The sequence below is a fragment of the Polyergus mexicanus genome, unplaced genomic scaffold (assembly GCF_030449975.1).
Source record: "Polyergus mexicanus isolate NDT 795.1 unplaced genomic scaffold, iyPolMexi1.0 SCAF_16, whole genome shotgun sequence".
NCBI lineage: Eukaryota > Metazoa > Arthropoda > Insecta > Hymenoptera > Formicidae > Polyergus > Polyergus mexicanus.
Genome location: NW_027223336.1, coordinates 6,925,840 through 6,936,051, shown reverse-complemented (window position 1 = coordinate 6,936,051; position 10,212 = coordinate 6,925,840). Strand labels below are relative to the sequence as shown.

General features: G+C 35.0%; 1 long non-coding RNA gene across 5 annotated transcripts in view; it reads right to left on the bottom strand.

Annotated features, from left to right (window-relative positions):
* LOC138940389 (uncharacterized) overlaps positions 1–10,212 on the bottom strand; it is a 111,240-nt gene that overhangs the window by 42,772 nt on the left and 58,256 nt on the right. The gene's annotated exons all lie outside the window — the stretch shown is intronic.

Below are 10,212 nucleotides of genomic sequence, written 5' to 3'. Positions count from 1 at the left end.
CACGAACCGGTGCTCAGTTTTCCGCAACAGAGAAGAAGAAGAAATTATCCGTCATTCGTCGACGAAATGGGATTCCTCCCTGAAGACGTTGGAGATCAATATCCGTATCCCGAAGTAAACAAAAGCCGATGCCTATCTAGCTACAAAGTGTCGGTCAATTTAATTTAGTAGCGATTCCCGAGATACGAAGAGAAAAAAGATACGAGACATAGGCATATCCGTCACATAGCGTAGAGAACACAAAGATTTTCGTATCATCGCGCGATATCAAAAAATTATATATTGCATTAGGAAAATTAATTAAATTTTTGCTCGCTTCAATTTGTGTCTTTGAAGTAGTTCTCACATTGAATGAAAAGATCAAATGCAAATATAGAATTCCTTGTCTGCATTGTTTCACTAAACTATGTATGTATGTATCTGAGAAAAAATTGCGCGATGTTTAGATCCAATTTCATACTCATTTTAACAAATTGAAACAAAAGGAGAGAGAAAAATTTGACTCTAAGGTTGATTTGTACATGCGCCGTCTCAACTAAAAAATTTTTTTCTTTCTATTATAGACTTCGGCAGTATTATTATTATTATTATTATTACGTTTTGGTCACCCTAATGGTTCAGGCACGCACAGCGGCAAAAACTAATAGTACGATCTGTACAAAATCAACTCATGAATCCCATCGGACGGAAAGGGGGAAAAATTATCGTCCCTTTGATGGTTCCCGGTGATTGGTTCTTGGACACCCTCTTCGTGATATGTGGCGGATCGATCGGCATTCGTGCACCGGCTTCAATCACGGTTTTCATTAAGCCGCACTGGACGGTTGTGGAGGGTAAGAGCGGCTCGAATAGCTAATGTTTCGCGTGTCAGGTCGAACGAGACGAAGCTTCTGGTTTCAGGACTTGCGCTTCTGATACGAGCTTCAAAAGAAACTTCGACACCTAATTGGGTATCAGCCGCCACTCGTTAGGCAATATCTTGCAAATTGTTTTGCTACTGAAGAGAAAGAATGAAAGTAGGAAGAGAAAAATAATATCTGAAATCTTATCGGGACTTATTTCAGAATGTAACAAGAACGATAAATGTTTAGAATAGCAGCTAGGTCGATTCGTCTCGTTACCACCAAAAAATTTTAGCCGTTGCTCGATATTCATTAAAAAATTATAAGTAAAAGAACTTTTATATGCGGGCTTTGCCCGCGCGTTTAAATTATCACATCTCAAGAAAAGTAAATTGTGAAAATATTTTGAAATAATCGAAATAAACAATTTATTGAATAAGAAAGACAGCATTAATTCCTCGTATATTTTTTGTTAATATTTAAACAATTTATATAAATGAAATTATGCAGCAGTTCATTTTCTCAATACAATATTAAATTAGAAATAATTTAAAATTATTTCTTTACACATTTATCGCGAATTAGCGCTGTAAAAAGATAATCATAAAATCAATTTAGCAATTTGTATCCTTCTTGACAACTTGTGTCAAAGTCAAGACGATTCGATCTAGCTATCGAATCATCTTGACTTGAATTACGTTCAATTTTTAATATTGTTGTAATAAATTTTTAATATTATTTTAATACTGTTAATATATCGATTAAGGATAATTCATTTACAACACATTAATAAATTTAATAAACAAGATTGTTAGAGACGATATTGTATAGAATGTAATAAAAGAGGCAGATTAAAATAAATGCTAAAGAATACTCACGATTAGATGAATATTCGAATGAATTTAAAATTATTAGTAAATATCTTAAAGAGCGAGTAATAACAAATTCGATAAGAAATCTGGTATCGAAGGTCCTTGACGTTAGAGGCTTGGAAGGAATCAAAGTCCATATTGATGAAGATTCCATACCAACAGGTAGTCTCTCCTTTCAAAAACCCCGACCTTCGATCCATTCGTAACAACCAATTTCATTCGACGAAATCTCACCGTTAATGCGTGTTTAATGTTAGGATTATGTATAATGTCACATTGATGGCGTGTCTGCAGTTGCGACAAGCAGAGAATGTTAATGAACGTTCGTTAGTGCGACAATCGGTTGTCAGTACGACATTTCTCTTCTATCTTTACGAAACGATCGAACGTATTGACAGTCGAGTTGTTTGGAAACGGATAAATTTTCCGTCCAATGTACTCTGTAACAAGAGCCACGATAATTGATTTTTTTTTTGTATCATTCTGTAATTTTAATTTATAGTCTTGTATTATTGAAGAATGTAAAACAAAATTAGAAAGTCCGTTACATCATTGCTTAGAATTATCTTTGATTTTAGCATAATAAGCTTATTTCTCCTTTTTTCTTAATTATTATAAGAATAAATACAAGTTTTTTGTAAAAGTAAATAGCTAAAATTTAAGTTAAATTTATTTAATTTAGAATGTTTGTGTAACAATTTTCGTTCAATCAAAGTCCTCTATTTTAAATTATTATGAATTAGAATTATTACAAAAAATTTTAGATTAAAAGATAATAAAGTTTCTTTTTCGTTAATACAATATAATGAGAAACATATACACAGAGAAGGTATATATGATATGTATAATAATTTTGTATATTACATTGTATATGAACGCGTGAATAGTTGTTGGAAACAAGTTCGCCTACTTTGTTTATTCGATACAAAAAATTCACTCACATATCGATAAAAATTAATAGCGTTATTTAGAATAAAATTCATGGTCACAACCGTCTTGTACGCGAGGGGGAGTTTAATGGTTCCTTTGTTTCGTCCGGACGACTTCCATTTTTCATCGGCGTCGGTGCGGCTGGGACCGCCGTTCTTCTTTAATCGGGTTAATCATTTTTGAAAGACCGACCACAGGTGACGGTGCGTCATACTCCTTGTGACCGTGATATTAAAGGACGTCAGGCATTCGTACGCCGGGTTTCCCGGCTAGAATTAAATTTCTCAGGCGAGGGAAAGCCAGGTTAGACAGTCGCCCCGTTCGCAGAGGAATAATGAAACGCCACGAAAGCTGTCGCGCAATTTGTTTTGCATACGGATGACATTTTTCACTTCGTAGAAGAATGGCCTGACGTTTAGTTCCTAAGTGTCTCTCGGAGATTTGCATTATATATCTTAATTCTGAGACAAATGATATGTTCCAAGTACCATTACGTGTTATCGCATCGTGTTTCTCTTTGAAGCACCTCGAGTAAGAATAGATCGTCGGACAACGCATAAAAGTTGCTTGTATTGTATATAAAAAGTAATATATAAAAAAAAAAAAAAAAATGTTTTATCTCGTTTGTGTCGAAACCGCAATGGATATACTCGCCGCACATACAAACGTAATAAATAAATTGCATTTTATTGCGACATAAAGTCTAAAAATATTTTCATTTATCCGTTTTTATATGATATCTACGGCATTGTGTCGGAGCGAATTTTACCGAGAATAGGTTCCGATAAAAATTTTTCACATACAGAGACACACTCGACACATTGAAACAGCCGCACGTGTCAGATATAATTCTTCTCTCTCGTTTCAGCTTCTATAAATCTCTTCGTTAATGTTTCGCCAACGGGACACAATATACGGAATATATCTCATTCAAGGACGCGCGATATCGCGCACGTTTCTCTTTCAAGCATCATCTTTTTTGAGTAAGAATAGACTACGGAAAAATGCACAAAAGGATTGATTGTATACCAAAAATAACTAAAAAAAAGATTGTAAAATTTTGATTGTATAATCTTGTTGCCGGAAATATTGGTCCAGCTACAAGATATGGCAACGCGCCGTTATATATCGAGAAAATTAATTAAACATTTGTGAAGGGCGAGTTTTTGAACAGTAGATAGGTAGGTGGATCGTCCATGACCGACATACATAGCTAACTAGAGAGAGAGCTTTGAACACCGACTTCGACTTGGGAGATCTATAAACCAATTAGTAACGCCTCGTCGATACGGAGGGCTAAGTCGTCCTAACCGGATCGTTCGGTTAAACTGCTTACTTGATTACGACGTTAGTTAGTGTCACTGTAGTCGCCTGTCGACGTCGATGATACCCCTAAATTCCGATCACGTAGAGAACCGCCAATTTTTGGCACTTGGGAACACTTCGGCTGTCACGCAATGTCGAAAACGCAATTTTATCGAGCAAATTTTTTTTTTTTTTTTTTGGCTGCAGCAAATTTATACGTCGCTGCGATATTTTCGCTCGAGTCGGTAATTTGTTAATTCACGCTATAATGAAATTCTAATATTCAAAAAATATTAACCGCTTCTGTAAATTGTATGTATATATATATATATATACACATACTTTTCAAAAAGTAATATTGTTTAGATTTTTAGATTATATAGAGGCTCCGTTAAACAAATTATAAAAAAAAAAAAAAAAAAAAAAAAAAAAAAAAAAAAAAAAAAAATCGCACGAATTATGTGTAAAATATATATATACATATATATGGTATATATTTATGTGAAAATATTATTTCTACGAAATATTGTAGTACGAAACGAGAAATAGCAAAGCACGAAAAAAATTTGCTTATATATACATATTCTCGGCTGTAAATATCCTTTTATTAAGTCGTATAGAATGCATCATAGAATGTGGCATAATAGCAAGAATATAGGGGAGGACTTATAAACTCCGGAATTGTAAACTCCTGGCTATATTGCGAACGTATCCCGACGAGGGTCACTCGATATACGCGGAGAGTTCCGAGCGTACGTGCGTTCACGCATCCCTCGGGAGATTACAACAAAAACGCGGGGGAAGATGGTACACAGAGGGACGGCTACCAAATTCGAACTATGTGTATCCAAATACTTTTTTTACCCTATGCACGGATGCCCACGGGGCGTTATCATTGCCTTATTAAATTCAAAAATTACTTTTTTAAAAATAATTCATACGTATATTGCGTATTCACTGCAGTATCATTGTAGTAGCTGATCATATATGCTACCGTCATATCTGACTGCAATTATATATTGTATTTTTAATGCGCAGATTATGCAGAAACTTTTTATAACTTTTAATATAGAATTTCTAAAAATAAAAATTTAATAGTTAATAAAATGTTTATTTATTTATTTCCGAATCTTACGACAAAAATGATAAGTATACGTAAGAATCTACACAAGATACTTTTCCCCTTCCATTGAAATACACCCGGGACGCAGCAAGTTATTCGAGCCTTGCCAAACATTGGTTGGTTCGATTGTATACTTTGCCTTTCTCCGTTATTCTCTTTCTCTTCTCTATTTAGGAGGGCTTTAGTATTGTCTTAATTAAAGGCAGTAGCTTAATTATGCTGGTAATGTGTGTATGTGCGTCATTTGATCTACTAGGGTACGACACGTATTGTTTGCGCTTTACTCATGTTTTTCTGACAATGGAAAACGATCGCTTATATATTTTAGTATCTAATTGTTTTATATATTTATATATTTATACGCTATACGTCGAAACAAACTTTTAAAAGCGCTTTTTTCCCTTTTTAATAAATATTTTAATTTTAGAATGCTCCTATAGTCGCTATTTCCGTTTCGCATTGTCACCGATGTTTTCCACTTTCAGCTGTGTCCACGCAAGTAGAAATTCAAATACTCGATATATTTGCCGATGCTCTCTGTGTGTCTTTCTCTGTCGAAATTCCATTAATGCTGACATCGGAAATTTTGAATCGCTCGCTTTCTAGACACGCAAATATCGCTTGCGGTTTTAAGACTTCTAATTCGGCACGCACACGTTTCAATGTGGATTCTATTATTTTTCTCCGTATGTATCTTTGAATCTTGACTATTAACGCAAATATCTGCTTCTTTTCTTGCAGAAATTTAAAAGTTGAGAAGGTCCCTCTTTTTTAAGACGTTGTATTGAAACTTTTTTTTTTCTTTTAACGGATACTTAAAAATTATCATAGTAGAAGGCAATTTAGAAAAGAATGACAGTTATTTCAATATGTATCAGAGACATTGTACGTGCCAGTGAATTTATGCTAAATTTATGCCGATAAGCGAAAAAAAGACAATTATTCTGTATGAAAAAATTGGGTGTGAATTTACCGAATAATTCGCATACATTTAAAACTGTCACGTATTTAAAATGTATTGTATCTCTTATTTTCAGTAGCGCAAAATATTCGCGATGTTATGTAGAGAATACGTTGTTACGAAAATAGCGAGCAACATGAATCACCACGTAGATAAACGTTAAATATATGTTACGCATCGGTTTCTCTGCGCAAGGTTGTAGTCCGCGTGATAATGAATTCGATAATTGCAGTCTCGTCATCGCGAAAACTCGCCAAGTCTCGGCGTTTACTCGGCGATATAGCAATCGCGGAGGAAATATCGCGCGCTAATATTTGCGCTTCGACGGCTCAGAATCCACATCCCGAGGGGTCCTTGGAAGCAGAGCGCTTATCGTTAATGCGATTAAGTTGATGCGTGATTCATTCCGCGTCAAACTCTAATAATACCGTGAGGAAAGGCACGTGTTATCGATTCTGATACAGAACTAACCGGCCGATCCATCTTCCGAACGACGTTTGAATTTCTTTCACGGCCATTTCTCTTTTCTTCCTCTCTCTTTTTTCCCTTTACGAAGAATCGCCAGCATGTTACACGTCTAGATCTAGATAATTAGCTCTCCCAATGGATCGTTTCAGCGTGTAGCACATATTTCAAAAATTCGTTGAATTTTATCTAATTTGTTTTCGGCATTATTGCTGGCAATGTATTTTCTAATAAAAAATTTACATATCTTTTATTGTACGATCTTCTAAAAAATGTTTCATTCATCCTTCAGTTCATCAATCATAATAACTAAACAATTTAAGTGACATTTTATCAAACCTATGCCTTATATGTATTGTATAAAACGACACGAAAGAGTTTCGTTGAATGTGTTTGTATGTGCGCAAGAGAGTGCAACGGTGTCCATGCAATAGGCTGCATCCGATGCATCCGTGGAAAGAGATATTTTCGATCGCGCGCTTTTTAATCCCCGATGTTTCGCGATCCGACCTGTCCCCGAAATACGCGGATTTATGCGAGCGGCTGTATATACGAGCGTGCATCGGACGCTTTTAAATTCCGTCGATCGCCCATTGAAAACCGGATCGGACGCCGTTAACCCTACGGCCCGCTCGCTATTCTCGAGTGTTATCGCGTCCCACCGGAAAACAAGGACGCGCGATCCCGGGATTATTCGACAGTCTAAACCGACACCGAGACAATAATGTCGGGATTACATCAAGCTTGACGAGAGCTTCTCTTAGCGTCATTCGTGCTGAAATGCGCGGCTTTAAGCATGTCCAGTGCAGACCAGATCACCCTTCCACGATTCTCGTTTCATTCGATGTATGCGTGCTGTTGGAAATAATATCTCATTTCTTTTTTATTTTTGATCAGCTTTCTCATCCACGCTATTTATCATTTTATTTTATTTTTACTCACTTAAATGTCACTATACAATTTTACAAGTTACACAATCGTCCGTCGTTTGCTGGTTAAAACAATGCGACATTCGGAATGTGTTCACCCTCTTTCGAGATAAAGTTCCGAAGATGTACGAGGCCAGGGTGAATTATTCGTCGCGCGTGTAGCGCTACGCATCGCGTGTCTCATGACGATAATGTAGGCACAATGTAAATGTCATGTACAGCCGTTTCCAGGATCCTGATTTCGCCGAGAGAGACAACAAATTTATTAAATAATATCATTAAAAAAAAAAAAAATATTTCCGTCATCTACGTCCAAAACTTGTTTCAAATTGCACGGCTGTCTAAAATCACAAGCCAAAAAACATTGTTATATAATTCACATACTGGCGGTACATATATATGATATGATATATGATGATAAAATTTATAGTGTATTTTATATCTCCAAATATATAAGCAGTATTTAGTAATACAAAAATAAAGATCACGAATAATAATCGTTTATCGCTATTTAATTCTGTTTTCTTATCCTTATTCGTTTCTAATTTATTCCTGTTAAAGTTAAAACCAAAACGAGTCCCTTTTTTTGTTAAAATGAATGGATATATAAAAACTATCTTGCAAGGCTTCCGTAATAAAAAATACATATTCTTCTGCGGATTTCATAATAATCGTGTGTCTATACAGAATGATTGAGGAACTCAATCATTTTTCCAATCAATTTGCCGATACAGGGAATGAATGTTCATTTCAGAAAGAAGTTCATGGCAAAGTAGAGAATCTCTGAAAAAAGGAAAGAACGCGATAACGAGCCACTTGTAGGAATGAAAAAAATTTTTCTTCTTTTTCGATCAATTTCTGCGTCCGACGGTTAATCGTACGAAACTTCTAATGTTACATAAACTGTAAATATCTTCATCTACTCTAATCTCTATATATCGCTTTAATTATAATAACGTAATATTTAAAATTCATATGCAAACGAAAAACGTAACAATTTAATGCTTCATAATTTATATAGCTGACAATGAGTCATCTAGTTGCCAAATAACTAGATAGACATGATGAATACCGTATCTGCTGCTTCATAATTTGTTGAAATTTACATAATCCTCATTACTTAATCACGGATTATACATAAAAATATAACACACACAAAAATTTCCTCCTATGATATAATCTTGTCATATCAAAAACATCTTACGTAAAGGAACGACAAATTTTAGAATATTTGGATAATTGTAGATAGTCTTCAATAGCTTGTTCAATAGGATTCTGAAAAATTATAACTTCGCTTTTTTAACATGTTGCATTTATTTATGTTTTTCGATATGAAGATTATACTTTCGATATTTATAAAAGTTCAACATACATTTTACAATTAAAAAACTTATCAAAACATTAATCTTTTTATCCTCATAGTATAATATATTGTTATTTTTATAGAAAAACTCAATGATATGATCAAGCAGAAATAATAGCTCACGTAATATGTAATACGTAACGTGTACTTTAAGCACCATTTCGAATTCAACCCTCGTTTCCTTGCAGCGGCAACCTCCGGCAGGGCAGCGGGAGTTTCGCATGCTTTGTGGAGGGTTGATTCGGCGGCCATGTTTGGTTACAGAAAATTTCACAATCTCCCTCCCCCTTCGTGGCCGGCCTTCGATAGCAGCTTGCACAACACGTAAACTAACAAAGGGCTATAAGCTTATAATGTTGCATGAAGGTACACCTCTTTAGAATTTCTAAAACCATGTGTGCGATCTCAAAAAGCTCAACTAAACTATTTTAATTATATTATGTAAATTGTATTATATTTTTATATAATATGCCTGAAAGGAAAATGGAAATAGAACGGTATTTTGCAAAAATTTATCGACTCTCGTGTTTATTTATTTTTTAAAAATTGAAGCTATAACGGAAACGCGAATAAATGTTTGCGTTCTGCGAACGGCCTTTGTATACGCGGGACTTGAATATCGAGGAGATCTCGTGGACGGATGGACGGTCGATCGAAAGGGGTGCCATGGCGACCATGTCGGTTCCCAATTAAACAAATGCTGGCAGGAGCTCGAGCAACCCCTCAGGCACCGGCGTCCATCTCTTCTTGCTCTCTTGATATACGTCAACGAATTTGCTTCTCTCTCTCTCTCTCTCTTTCTCTGGCTCTCGCTCTCTCACTCTTCTGGCTCGAATTAGATTAACCACGTGAATCAAGTTTTATTTTCGCGAGCTACGTTTACATACACAAAAGTTATAATGAGTTACATTATTTTCCACGAAACTGAAAAAAATTCATACAAATTTTTAAAAGTTATACATTGTTTTGAATTTCTTTCAAATACCTGTAACTAAAGAGTTTGTAATTGTAGAATTGACGAATCAATCTTCGATTATCATGTTGAAATGGGAGATATGCATTTCTGTCAGTAGACTGCAATAACTGAACATCTCAATGTGAGTATATCAGTATATAAAAATTGAAGAATATAATAAAAACTTGTAATATCTCAGAATAGCTATTCTTATATAATTCCGAGAAGTTTAATTCCAAAAAATAATAAAAATATAATTCGTGTACGATATTTCAAAATATGTGTTTTTGTTATTCAATGTACCTTGAAATTTCTCGCATACATCGTTCGCCTGTGGCGTTAAGCGATAGAACGGATATGAAATCGCACATGAATGACGTGCACTGTCTAATGTATTTTAATTGTAAACATCATGCTGTTAAATGCGGCAGCGAACTTATATAAAGAGCCGAGTCAGAAATTACCTC